Consider the following 15,600-nt stretch of genomic DNA (forward strand, 5'->3'; position numbering starts at 1 on the left):
TTCAGTATTGAAATGATCATTTTAGATGCGCTGAATACTTTGGCAGCCCAATATACAGCACAGGAGTGAATTTTCTCATTGTTATCAGACAAACAAGCCTTGCAAAGTGAGGGTCATCGGAGAAGAATTATTCCTAAAGCCCGAAAATGGATATTCTGAACACCATGGTTTCAGTTCTAATTCCCTTATTATAATACAGCTTTGGTCACTGATTGCTTACATTCCTACCCTGATTGACTGGCAAAAGTTTTAAGATGGTGTCTCTAGAGAAGATGCTGTTTGGGGAGGATGTCACCTAGCTCATCAACTCATTTCCATAATGGGATTATGATGCCTAATGCAGCTAATGAGGAGCAAGGAGAAAAGCAAAACGGTAGAGAGAAAAGCTTATAAGGGATTACTGCTCATAAAGAAATATCTTTTCACTATTCCTCCTTCCTGGAACCTGAGAAATAAAGCCAGCGTACTATTAACTAAAATAGTTTTTACGATTAAAATTTCCCATAGCAGTTACCTAGTACTATCTTTGTGAGAGCCTCAGACCGTGTAGGTAATGGTTGGTCCAGTGGCTGGAGTGACAGCTTTCAGAGATCAGAATTCATTCTTTGTTCCACTGCAGATTCTTTATACCTCAGTTACCTCCGACGTACTGGATATAACAATGCTTCCAACCTCACTAGGGCTTTGTGATGGTAAATACACAAAAAATGAAGTGGTGCCCAGGCAGGGCAATGAAAATGACATGGACAAAGGATGGCATAAAGACTGATAATAAATCTTCATAGCACTCCTGGGAGGCAAGCAGATTTGATGGTTACCATAGATTTTATAATCACCACTTTACTTCTGTGAAAACTGAAATACAGCAGAAATGACTGTCAACTCCAGGTATTTTAAGTCTGGCATTCATTAATTTTTCATGGCATCACAATATCCATTAGAATGGGGAGAGGGCAACTTGCCCTCTCTAGGTTTGGTCCTTTGGGCTTTTGTTGAGACAAATGAAGGTGCCAGGTAGTCTCACTTGAGATGGGAAGATGGAAGCTGGCCCCAATAAGCGTCTGAGCAACCAGATGAGTAAGTCTAGTAAATCACCAGCACTGTCTATTCAGATTTGATACAGAAGGAAGGTCTATAGATCTGATGCCTCTCTCTGAGCCACCTCATCACAAAAATTATACCTTTTAATGATAAAGACTTGATTACAAACCTCATTAACTTCTACTGAGAGGTAGCCTTTTTCCAAAGCAGAACATGCGTTTGGATGTACGCAGCATCTCTAATATCTTCATCTTGACATGTCCTGTTACAGAAGAAGGAAGTAACACAGATAGCAGATGTTCAGCCTGTTTGTTAGTACCTTACATTTTCCAGTTCAAGGTGCTCTAGCTTAAGTGATTCTTCAATTATTTTCAAGACGGAGTGCTTTGTTTTGTTTGGTGTTTTCAGTGTTCCAGTAATTAACGAATGTGGCAGAACATTTGTCTTAATTGCACAGTGAAAGCCCCTCACAACAGTAATTGCTCTATGAAAGTCCCATAAAACAAATCTACTTAGTTTGTGGAAAAAAAACACCCTCTAATAAAATATTGATGCAAAAATTAAAAAATGCCCATGTTCTTACCACAACGCTTCTATGTGTAAACAACTAACCTCTTTAAAGAAGAGAAATAACAAGTGATCATGAGAAAAACTGGGTAGTAGGAAATATGTAAACATTGGAATGTGAATCATAATTGTGATTTGTTTAAGAATGTTTTATTAGATGTCCCCAAACCACAGTTCTGTAGTCATGAAATAAAATTTCGGTTTAACAATATGCCACGTTTTAGAGTGGAAATAAGGACAATAATGAAAAAAAAACCCCTCTACAATATGCAGATATAGAAAAGAGGAAAACCAATAGCAATAGTTGCATCCCATCAAGTTCCATGGGCTTGTGTGTGTCTAATCTCTTAAATGTTTCAGCCATTTTTCAGGGAAGAAAAAAGAAGGACAATACTGAAAAAGCAAGGAGATCCGTTTGTCATTCTTCACAGCAACTGGAATTTCCGGGATTGCCTTTGGCACGTACATTCTTAGATTCCATCTCAATTTTGTTATCCTCTCAGTCATCCCCTTAATTAGCTCAGTGAATTAATTGTAACGGCAATTGCGACCACTTGATGTTAGTTATTTCGTTAGAAATATCAACTTTTTAAATGAAACATAAGAAGTGTATAATTGATTTTGTTTAAACTCCGCAGCTGGTCAGCACTAAGAGGAAAACCCCTGTAACCAGACACTAACCAAACTTCTATGTTCCTGCCTCTTCATGTGCATTGCTTGCCAGACTCAATCTCGTATTTAAGCCGATGGAGATGAACCAGTAGAATTGCCATGTGGAAACTGGACTGGAGGCAGCCAGACCCTGTATCTGCTTCTGCTGGATAGCCAGGGCCAAGTACATCAGAGAAAGACGGAAAATACCTGAAGTGTATAATTATGAAAACATCTGCCTCTGTGAAATGTGTCTATGTGAGCCTTCGTTAACATTTGCTTTATGCTGTGAAATAAAAGCGAGTTCAGGTCTGGACATCACGCATACTGCCCATTTTCATAGGATATATAGACCTGAAACCTAACACAGTATCTAGAAAATACAAGAAATTCTGACTTTCTATTTAATCTAAAGCTTTTCAATGGGATTTCATGACTGGTAGTCAAAGGGCCTGAAGACACTGCTTTGTGGGATTTTTTTAAACAATGTAAGAAAAGAAAAATCTTGCCCCACTACTCTTACCATGCTCTTGCCTCTCAAGGGAAATTACTTCATGAATAAACAAGTTTAAAAAAATGGCTTTGAATAATAGTTTGATAACCTGAGAAAGGGTATGGAAAGATAAGTATACATTTTCACATCCAGAAAAAGAAAAAAGGAAAAGTGTTGATCTTGTAACTTTTCTGTGTTGCCATTCCCACTTCTCTTCTCCACATTCTCTTGCTACCCATCTTCACAAACTTGTTAAAAACATTTTGTTCTTTATTTAAAATAACTGCCAACATAACCATGGCTTTTTGCATTGGAAACTCAACATCAGGTGTTAATGTGATAATGACAGAATACAAAGTAATTTACCTCACAAACAAAGCAATTTAGGTTCATCAGTCCAGTGTTACAGTTACCATGATCATGCCCTTTTGAAAAAAAGATAATTACTGATAGCTTAATTACTATTCTCCTAACTTAAAAAAATGCACACATTAATGGCAAAATTTTAAGAAAGAATGGACAGTGTTTTTCTTATTCTGGAAAGGCAAACTCAATAACATATAACCAAGAACTAAGCAGAGATTGTAGCAATACTTTTCCTTCTAAGGAGTCAGATATTCTTGCATGGAATGTAATGGAAAATGCTTTTAAAAATATATATAGAAGTAATATGAAGGAATCAGACCTTTCTGACAAAGACTTTCCCAGGTGAAAAGCAAGAAAGTTCTTAATGGTTATTGGTTTTGTAGTCTCTAAGGCTAAAGTGAGAATTTTGTTGTTTACTTTCTCCTTCTTTGGGAGATTTTTTGAAATTTTTAATATATATTTTAGAGTCTATGTGATGAATGTTTCTTAGGATTCATATTTGCACCCAAACTGTACATGAAGTATGCATGTCATTTTTCATACAGTCTCTCATTTTGCTTATTTTAACACATTAATATATCTCTTCTTCCTCTGTTATTTGAAGAGAAACAAGCCATACACTTCAGAAAGCAACAGTTTCTTAAGTCTATTCATCTCACAGGTATTCTAACAGCAAACTTTAACAATCTTTTATATTCACACTCCGTTTGGCTTAGTAGAAACAAGAACTAAAGATCTATAGGGTCTGTAGAACTACAGCAGGAACTACTGACCTACAGACATCAGAGATCTCTTATCAGAGATCTAACTTAGCCTCCAAACATGCTGCTTTTCTCCCTAAACCATGTATTCTATGTATGCATTATATATGCATTTGTATTTGAATATATGAATTGGCTCCCTACCTTACACTGCGATTGGAGTACCTTATTCGTTAACATAAATAACATTTATATTATTCCCATAATGTTTCCAGACGCACAGTGTTGTGAAATACTAACAAGTGTCTTGTAAGTAACTTTTGAAAATATAGCTTAGTCCTTATAAGGACATTTAGTGCTAGAAAATCGTTATACCTACTTTTAAAAATTTCAAATTAACATGTTAATGTAGTATATTAACTCCAGAATATCAGCCTGTTGTTCTAATACATTTCTAAATAGGTTATTACTTCATTAATAAGAACCATGTAACCTTTCTCATACTATGTTAAATGTCTATATTTATTTTATTCTTCTATTCAAGGTCCAAGTGACCTCTAATCTATTATGGAAATTAATGATCTTTTAGCGAGATCTCTCAGAAGAGCAACAACTTTTCACTTACATGCTTATTATTAAAAAGAACTCTAATATAAATAGCACGTATATAAATACAGCCAGCAGCTGTAATGTTCGAACTGGTAGAAGTGGGTGAGACAGAGAAGAGGATTTCCAAGGGTTAGTCACTGGATGAAGTTTCAAAGTTGCAGAATTATAATGGTATATTTGCATATTTTATCTATATCTATTTGCATTTCTATTTATATATTTCTTTATATTTGTTTTACTATAGAATGGTATATAATTTGGTAGTTATTTGAGAAGGAAAATGAAAAGATAGCAGGGTATGTCAAGTGCCCATGTAGAAGAGATGGACAAGGTACTTTCGGAGTAAATATTATATTTGAATACACGTGACAGGGATTCCTGAGCACTCGTCCAATCCAACACAAACATAATACAGCTTGACTCAATAAAAAATTACAGCAAAGATTTCAAAGAACACATAGATACCTATCCCGGGGGAGCATTTACTTATGAATAATAGATACATTTGAGCAAAAAAGGGTTCCTTTTGATACTATTCTGAATGCAGTAAAAAGGGTTAAATTTATTTTCTAAATCATTCATTTAGATATACTGACTTATTTACAAAGACAAGGATATTAACATGGCAAGACCTTTTATTCGTTTCTGTGGTCATTTGCTGAGTTTAAATATCGTCCTCTCCTAACGCAGACCCCAGCCTAGCAGTCTGACTTGTACCCAGGAGCCGCTGTGCTTTCCCTGATCTCGGCAACTTCTTCATCAAGAAAAATGCTATATCTGAAAAGTAAAGTAAAAGAAATCTCTCCTGTTTATAGTTAAATTAAAATATTTTTGTATGGGTAAGCTGCAAACTCACTAAGTCTGTGTGGCCCTCCTGTTTTCAGGCAAAAGGATCCTCTGGAGGCAGGAAAAGCTCGGTAGCAATCAGGTAGCTGCGAGGACTGTAACCTGAACTGTGTTTCAAGTATTATCCAGAATGCTGTTTCTCATGATTAGATGTGATTTGAAAACAATTATTTAACATAATTTGTACAGAGATCTCTGCTAAAAATCATACCTGATTATGATAACACCTAACTATAGGTTATCAAGTGTCATGCATCATGATTAAGACATTTAACAAATAAAATTGAAGATACATAACAGACTTCATCTGTAGTACACCTGTTTATCCAAGAGGGTATCAAGTCAATTTTCCACTTTCCAAAGGCACTATATATTGTATATTGATATCATATACAAAGGGTGGAGATGGAATTAACAGGCTGTATTTTGAGCGCAAATTAAATATGCAAGTAATTTATTCACAGTCTTTCAGTCCTGTAATTTTAGTTAAAAGCCTCAGAAAGCTTCTGCCAAAGTTTTTTCTATTGGCTTGAAGGATTTATCTCAAAATAAAAAGGGTTGAATATCCAGAGCGATGCACTGGGTGTGGGGAGAAGTGTTGCATCTGCAGTTGTCATGCACTCGTGCATGCAACTCCCAGCATACTGTGAAAAATGTAGCTCCAGATTGCTGAGTACCCACTGTAAAATATACACAGGCAGAACTCAACTGAAGCACCACCAAAACTCATGGAACCCCTTTATTAACTTCAGTGCACTTAAGATTAGACCCACATTCTCCATTTTAAAGAACAGCTGAAAATGTTAGGGCCAGCAGCTAGGATTTTATGATGCTTTTTTCTTTTTTTAATGAAAATGTTGACCAGTTTACCATGATTCTCTCTCAGTGGCTGCTTATAACAATATGCTAGTAATTACGTTTTCTCTTTCCTGCAGATACTGAATTATTTTTATTAACCAGACCAAATTAGTAGGTTATTCTACATGCCTTTACTATCTAAACTTCAGTTCTTTCGAAGGTCGTGAAAACAACATAATTAACTAATCTAATAGCCCCAAACTACAAAATACCAAAACTATATGTACTGTTTATTTCCTTTACTTTATGATGAGTTCCTGTTGTTCCAGCGGCTAAGTATGCACTTACAAAATTCACAAAGCTTAATTCATTTACCTGGGGATGAACTGGTTAAAGAGGATGGCTATGGTTAATAGATAAAGGAAGTATTTTGCCTGGATAAGATTGGTACTTGGTTTATGTTGGCTTTTTAACCTGATGTTAGCTTGGATGTGGAAATCTAAGCAGAAGTAAGGCAGCCTGAAGAGCTAAGAGGGAAGTAATGCAAAATATCCTCCATGCAGATCAGACCACTGGGGTGTGGTTCACCAGAAAACAGTCCACAAGAAAAAAGCAGCATCAAAGAGAGTGGGAAACTGGCAACAGAGATGAAAATGCCTGAGATATTGAAGGGATGCTGGATACTGTGGATCTGCACAGCAACCTCTGCCAGAAGCTGTGTAAGAAACACAGATTTCACAGCAAATCCTGCTTGCCCTCCTTCCAGGAGGATGCATCCCAGAGTGCCACAGTCTATACGTCACCAGAAGATGAAGTTTGCAATCATGTTGATGCATTCAGCTTGGGACTTGCAGTGAAAAGGGAGACTGCATCAGATGCTGTCACGTTAATGTTCCTTTTTCTCCATAACCAACTACTGTCATTTCTCTCTTAAATAAACCTGCTCTTACCAAGTGAGCATGTCTGTGTTGGCTTGCAATAGATTACTGGCCACCGTACAACATCTAAGAGTTCTTCCATTGTGCAGTTCTGCTCTACACAAGCTCATCCCCACTATGATAATACTCCAGGACTAATGTCTATTCAGTAAGTGTGGAAGTCGCCTTGTACTTTCCTCACGAGCTCGACTTTAAGCATTTATATGCCCTAATTATCCATATGGTGCTGTAAAGTTGTAGACAGTGGGATAAAATATCTTATTTTTACCAGTAATTTCACTTGAAGAGGAAACTGATCTCCAAAGGAGACAGGTGGAGGAGAATGGATAAATGATTTAAAATGCGGTTGTCACATTGTCTGGAAAGAATAGCTATCACAAAACCAACTCTGGGACACCTATCTGTAGTTAAAATTTGTTTATGTACCTAACCGACCCCAAATGGAAAGCTAGTTGCAGGAGACAGCAACCTATTCCAGTGTTCAGAAATCAGAACAGCACGGTTCAGCAAGAAAACCAGCGCTTCTGCCTTTCCTTTCAAACCTCACACATATCCACAGCCTTAACCAAACGCTAAAGCAAGAACTCTTCACACATTAAGTCTTCGTACTGTTTTAAAGGCATAAGTCGTAGCTTTGAAGGACAAAGATGTATCAGCAAGTTGGGTTATGGCACAAAGCATTCCAAGCATTAGTGAAAAATATCCCCACGGCATCTGTCTGCTCCAAATCAAAACACACACTGTAAACTGATATTGCATGCTGGGGCTAACACCTGCCCACAATATACCCGGGCATTTGTTCTGCTTTGTAACAAAAACTACCATATAAACACCAACAGAGTCTTTTTTTCTTCTATTTCCTCACGCCTGCATGCCTGCTATCGCAGATTCTGCCTCTGCCAAAAAACACTGCACAGCTCCTGTCATTGCTCCTGCCAGTACCACTGCACGGCCCGAGTCCGGGAGGGGGAACTCTCACTGACTCCAGTGGGCCAGGCCTGCACAGCGCGAAAACAAAAGATCCACTGATACCCTGACATTCGAAGGCTATAATCCCCCGTAATCCTCTACAAGCAGGAGAGAAACAGAGGCACATGCAGAGAAGCGGGCAGGTCTTCAACAAATTCAATGCTTTAGCTCGAATAGGTTACTGAATAATAGTTTAAATTCATTCAAACTTTCCAACATAAAGTCAGAAACCACATGAAGTCTGGCTGATTTCTGAAGATTTAAATTAAAGTAGGTTAGATTGATTTAAATATCGGGGCATGATGGCTTTTCTGAAACATCAATTGCTGCGAAAGTTGACAGAGGATAGGAATAAAACACAATTCTATAGTTATTTTAGCTGTTGTAAGCGTGTCCTGAAGTATAGTTTTGAAAAAAAAATCTGTTTTAATATTTATAGAGATGTGTGTTCAGCACTGTAATCCCTTCCCAGACCATCAGCAAATTATTCATACTTAAAAGCCTTGCAGCTTTTTCATGGCTTATTTTCATTTTTTTCCCTGTGACAGAAGGAATTAATCATAGCTCTAATGGTTCTTTGGCAAGTGCTATTTAAAAACAACAAATGCAGTTAAAAAAATCATTAAATTTGCCTGCACAACACAGAGTTAAAAAAAAAAAAAAAAAGGAAAAAGCCATTGTCTCCTAAGGTGTTGGGGAACTGAAGAGGACAGTCAGGACAAAAGAAAGAAAGAAAAAAATGACATTGACAACATTTTCCTATAAAAAAATAGCCAGTAACTAGCACTGTCCCTTAAGAAGTAATCTGTATTGCTACAGTGACAGCAAAGCTGGCTAACAGGGGAACAGACTGCAGCTGAGATCTCAAAACATGAGCAAACATCTAGCCTTTCTAGTGCTTCAGCTTCAAAATCTGTAAAATGGGACTGATATTTTCTGTAAAACAATCTGAGATTTACTAACAAAAGTGTTTGTGTAAGGGGCAAACACTAATGTTTTCCTTTATTTGCTTGTATTGCACAAACAAATCAGAACACACCTTTACGTGCTCCAACTTGATTTCCTTGCAAAATCACAGTAAAGCTGTGTCTAAGTTCCTTCAATATGCACTTGCTTTAATATTGGTGAGAGTCTTCCACTAAAGCACTTTTTCTTAAAGTCTCTCTCTGATGCCTGTGCATAATTCTGCACAAGTAAGAGCAATGGGAGCTACCAGAGCTGCACTCGATTAACAGGGTTACTAGAAGCCTTTACACTGACACACCACACGAGGGAAGTGCAGATACTCCAGACTTTTCCCTCTGAAAATAAGCACCCAACGGTTTTATTTTTTTAATCTAGTTAATGGATTATGAATGACATGTAATTATTTTCCCTCTGAAAATCATGTTAATTTTCAAGAGAAAAGGCATAGCAATAGAATTAGCTATTGAAATGTGATAATATAACACTGTTTATTGGTAAAACAGAACAAGATTTCCTAATCCTCTGTAAATCATTTCCATCAATCCAATCATAGGTGACACTGCTGTATTAATGAGAATGTGCTTTGTCCTCCAGGCAGGATGCACGCAGGAGAGCACTTAGATTTTTATGCCAGCAACTCAAATCGAAGCAGTTCACCAGTGCAGACTTTTTGGTTGAGGACTTCAGCTTCGGGTGGAGTTGAGAACTGTAACAGCCATCTTCCACTGGAGTTTGACTTGGTGTGTTACGCTCTGGCCTCACTGCTCAAAGGCTCTGAGGACCTTTCTATCAGACCTCCTATGAAGGAGGAACCATGAAATGCAAATGCTCAGCATCGTCATTCAGTCTCTGGGCAGAAGGTATCAGCTGAGCCCACTGAAAACACACACGCAACGGAGCAAGTCCTCTCCAAGTCCTCATAACTTGACCATCAATTCTTCTGTTACAGCGGGGGGCAGATGACTGTGCTGTGTTAACTGTTCCAGAGACAGGTTTCTGCTGAGGCTTGCTTCTAAACATACCAAATCAATGCGTAATTCTTTCCCGAGTTATATAAGGTCCCTGATAAACCAAACTGTCATGTGCTCAGCAGTGCCCATTTTCAAAAAGCGCAGGGCTGCAAACTCCATCTCGTATCCTTTAACGTAAGGAACCAACTTTAAAGACAGGCCTGGCCATTTCTATCAAGTTCTTGTAATTAACTTCTAACATAAGTGCATTTAGTGCCTAAACTTAAGATAGTAAACTAGAAACAAAATCAGACTTGACATCATGCTGCATTTTATTGACATGACAAATAGCTCAGGTTGTTCTACTGAAAAAGGTCAATTATTGCACAGATAATTGTTAGGGTATAACAGTATAGGTCATCAATCAGACGAGATAATAATGATCCAGTTTCTTGTTGAGTCCTACTGCAAGCAATGGCTGTGAATACATTGATTAGCATGGTATGATGCACGTTTTCTAATGTTCTCATTTTTGTATTTATCTACTTTTTTAAAAAAACCTCTGTATTTCCTGCTATCTGTCCTCACTGGTTGTTTTACTAGATTTTCAATATTGCTGTTTTGTAGGATTTGATTCCATTTTTATGTTAAAATTCAGGTTTGTAAATCCACCTTTCCATCCAAAAAGAACTGGAATTCCTGACTGAAACAAACCTATGAAAAAACCCAAACTGTGTGGATTTCACAGATTTACCTACAGGCTGTCAGATTTTGCAATGGTCTCCAAAAACCTAAGCTTTCATTTTAATAAAAAGCACGTTTTATTGCCTACCTAGTTGTAAAGCTGGACTTCATTATGTAAATCACGGCACTGATGTCTTGTTGAGTCTACAGCCAGGAAGACTGAAACTATACCACCACCTGAACTGTGAACTTTCACATTCATTTCCAATTGGAATCAGCTTAAAAATACGACCTGTTAGTAGGCTTAAACTGCAAAAGAAGCTGGCAACTTTTGCATATATTATGCATATATTATGGGAATACAGCTCAATTCTGAGATGACTTAAAATTAAGAAGCCTATGGAAAAATGACGGTCCAAAGCTGGAAAACAGCCTCCAGAAACAGCGTCTAACAGTTGCTTCTACCCTTGACTAGCAGAAAAGTCTCCTTATGTTCTGTATTACCAAAGATTTACAACAGAGGAGAGAACTGAAGTCTGAGAAAGATAGCAAGAGTCCCTCCTGCTTCACCAATTCAGCAGAGTGACAAGGCTGCTTGGCTAGAGAAACTGCAGCATTGCCTCAGCCTCAGCCTCAGCCCCAGCCCAGCTTCTCTTTGTTAGCAACTTCCCTTTTCTTCTGGTTTGCTCTATGTGTGCCTTTCTCTTCTGCTTTTTTCTTCATACTCTGCTCATTCTTTTTATCAGTCTTTTTTTCATTCCTGAACTAGGACCTATTTTTTTGTGCTGGAAGAACTCCAGCAAATGCTTTAAGGGTAAAACCAATTTAACCACTTGAAGTCCCACTGCAATGCTAAAACACTGACATTATATTGCAATTAAGTGAAATTTCTTAAAGCCACCGAAGAGATACAGTTGTCAAATTCTAGCCTTTAATCAAGAAATATGATGTGGAGAAACAGGATATAATGAAGGGAAGGCAGAAAGAGTAGTGAAAAAGTATGAGAGAGAGAGGAGGGGAGAGAAGAGTGAAGTAGGTGCAGGAAAAGTGCAGAGACTCCCCATCTACCCTGCTGCTCATGAAGCACCACTCTCTAGTCACTCCCCAATGGAGAATTCTCCTGCACATTGTTCATAAAGTAGTGATTTATATATGAACATATGCATTTTTGTACACATATCCCATGCAAGAGATTACACCTCCAAAAGGACTGTAAGGCCACATACACAGTTGGTTACCAATTCTGGTTCTACATGTATTTACATCTAATTTTATATCTAAGGGTGTGTATATTATATGTAAGACTGGAATATGTTTAAGGCTAAATCAGTACTTAAAGAAATAATAGTCTCTTTACCACGCTCATGCTTCCCCTCTTCGAAATAATCCCTGCCAGGAGCTGATCCTACATATTACCATAGCCTTTCCTATCTCTTTCCTTCCTTCTCCCAACACTGCAAATCCACCCATCTACACCTGCAATAATTAATAAATTATAAGCTTATGTAAACCATGGTATATTCCTTTTGGGTCTTCAAATTTCTCTGCATATATTAGCACGCTGAACTGTGCAGCCCCTCACCAGAAGAAGAGCACTATGACAGAAAGGTTTTAATGTTCTACCTTCAGTTTCCCTTGTTCACTGCCATTATGATGCTATGGAAATCTCCACCGATCTTCATTTAATATTTTGTATAATACATTGAAGATAAATTTTGGAAAATATTCCTTACAAATGATTACATGCATTAACATTTCACAATAGCACAAATAGTTAGAAAACTAATTTCCTGTGAAGTACAGTATATGTTTTCTTTATTAATATTGGTGTTCCAAGTTGTATATATTACAATTCTTTCTTAAGTTATAATTCAGAATAGCATTCTGTTTCTTTATTTTTAGATTTCAATAAACTTGACATTATTGAAGAGTATTCATAAATTTTGCTGAAATTCAATTACTATAACAATTGGTTCTTGCACAGTGTCCTGACTGAGCCACTGGTAGAAGTATGAGGATTATATATTCTCACCTCATTTCACAGGCAATAATGAAAGGGGATGAGATTAAATCCCTTCTATCTAAGCCTTTATTTAAAGAAATAACCAGGGACTGCTAAGATTTTCTTTCCACTCATGGTTGTTTCTCTGCTTTCAGAACACTGAAAACAATTAAAAGTACTGAATGTCTAATTAGGAAAAAAATCTCAAAGGCAATTTCTTCATATATGAATGATAGGGTTCTTTTCTAATACATCAGTTGAAAGCAGAAATAGATGGTTCCACATGTGATTATCTACGTTTTGAAGATAAGAAACATCGTAAAAAAAAAAAAGTTGCTGTACACCAAAACCTTAAACCTAGCCTCCCTCCCACACACTTCGATAGTTACAAGATTCAACCTGCCAGCACAGGGCAGGGTGGGCCCCTGCACTGCGTGATGGGATTCACATCAGCGGTGCTTTGACAAGGAGCAGTTTATGCCCCTGGCTAGCACATCGTGACGCTGCTCTGGGGCTGGGGGCAACTTCAGTGGCTCCTTAGTGCTCCCAGACCTTACTTGGCTTGCCTGAGAATTTGGACTTACATATTCCAGGCTTTGGGAATATTTTTGTCTTCTGGATTGTCTATGTCAGAAAGTTTTTTTTTCATTTACTTCTTTAGTAGGCATAATAAAAAACTCTTATTATTGCCATGTGTTTTCAAAGAACTTTCAGAAAATATATTGGATTTATGTTTTTTTTCAAATGCCTCATAGGTTATAATATTAGTTGAAGATATGAGTTGCAGAACCAAAGTCTCTTTTTTATTAAATTACAGATTGTCTGAAAATTTAGGAAATGGAATCATTTAGCAACTGAGCACTCTAACCTGAAAATAAACCGCTGTGTGCTAAATCAGGGTGAACCTGGAAGCCTTGGAAGGGGAAACAGCAGTGCCCCATGTAACACCTAACCTTTAAGAGGCAGGAGGACTGGAGACATAGCTGTTCAGAATAGGGTACTGGACTCTAAACTGTTTAAACTATGGTTTTGATTCCTTTTTCCTCTTGATAACTTTTCCCTTGTTTTATGTGAGTTAAGGGTAGATGCTTATAACCATGAGCGCATCAGTTCATTTCAGGATTATTTCAAAGAAAATTGACACTTAGTATACAGAACAAGGGCAGCATACGACTAAGCTTTTGAGTTACAAGTAAACAATTAAAAAAAAGAAGAGATTCTTCATTACACATTCAGAAATCTTTCACGAGGTACAGAAAATCCAGGCCATTGCAAGGTAACTTTGCTGCATCTTCAGCAGTCACACTGAAGCTTGTCTGCTCTTCTATTCTGTAAGAAGGCACAAGAATGCCACGCAGATCTGCTGGGTATTATGACCCATTTTGGCAAAGAAGAGGGGCAGCCTCAGCTTTTGATCAGAAATAACTGCGGACACTGGAGAAAATCCTAAAACACAGTCTTTTGGGGAAAGCTTAGACTGAACTTTATGTTTACTTGTTACTATTATCATACATACTAAATAAAATCAAAGTCTAACATTACAAAGTAAGTGTGAGAATATTGCCTACTCGCAGCTATTGCATTAAATATTTATTTACTGTTATTTGTGACATTTGATTTCATTTTCCAGTACATATAGCTTACGAGATGACTGTATTAATCTAGCTGCCTTAAAATGATAACTTTCCCGTTATTGTCACAGGGCATAATGGAGCCCAGATTAAAAACAAAAACAAACAACACCCCCCCCCCCCCAAAAAAAAAAAAACTAACTAAAAGGAACCCAAACCTGTCCTGGTAAACACACAGTGTAATATTTTGTTGGATGAAGAATTAAAAAAAAAAATCTACCTAGTGCTGTATGCTACAAAAACTTTGGGAGAATTTCATCTTTAACAACACATGCATGGGAAACATCATTTTCTGTTTTATTAAATAATATCCATTAACTTAGCTTTATTTTATTTTAAATGGTAAAGAAAGTCTGACCTTTCAAAGTCTTTTATTTGCTGCAGTTTAAGAGAAACATTACAAATGCCAGAAGACACTGCTGAATGGGAAACACAAAGGATTCAAAGAAATTAAACTTTGATATGAATACAAAAGACAACTCGAGCTGGCATATGTACACACTCCTTGCTATTGTATTAGTTTTCTATCAAAAAGCTGACATTCAGAACATTCAAGAAATATGACTGCCCTTTCAGACTTCAAATTTGGATTTATTTCCTTTCCATGCGATGTTTATTTGACCTTGTATTAATGTCAGACAGCAGAATCATGTTGTGATGAAAATGAAATGTTTTATTTGACTTTTTGATTCACATATACAGCACAAATCTCATTAGAAGAAGGTAACGATAGCCTCGATTTAATGCCCTGATAGCCACTTGGAATCTGAAGTCTAGTACCCACACGAGTTTCAGATGTAGATGCGTAGGGCTGTAAATGTTAATAAATTATAATCAAATAACAATAATCTTTTTCCCTTCAAAGATCTCCCAATGCTTTAGAAAGTTGAGATGTGCCAATAAAACCATGGTGTAAAAGACACTGTGTGGGAAAGATCACAGATGAGAAATATAAAGGGGCTAGAGCTTTGCTAGAGCTTTTCGATGCCTCTCAACAACTTCAGCTATTCAGTGCTTTAATTGCTCCAGCACGCTGCAGCTAGACTTTTGACACCCTGCTCTCCAGGGTGGAGTATTTCAATGAAAATATTTAGCACAATCATTACCTTGATTCAGCAGGCTTTCAGTTTCAGTTATTTATTCTGCTTTTCATTTATTGCTGCTTGATAAGGTCATTTATGGTGGCTGATACAGCTTTCTATTAGCGTTTTCTCTCTATATGAATGTAGTCATCCCAAACATATGTACCAAAGTTTCTGTTAAGGCTGCCACATTGCCATACAGTTGTTATCTATCATCATGAAATCCTGGTAGAGTAAATAAAAATGTTATTTTTCCAATTGCTGTGAAAAAAACCTATTCATAGGCCTATGCTATCTTAAGTATCA

This window comes from Dromaius novaehollandiae, chromosome 16 (assembly GCF_036370855.1).
Source record: "Dromaius novaehollandiae isolate bDroNov1 chromosome 16, bDroNov1.hap1, whole genome shotgun sequence".
Taxonomy (NCBI): Eukaryota; Metazoa; Chordata; class Aves; order Casuariiformes; family Dromaiidae; genus Dromaius; species Dromaius novaehollandiae.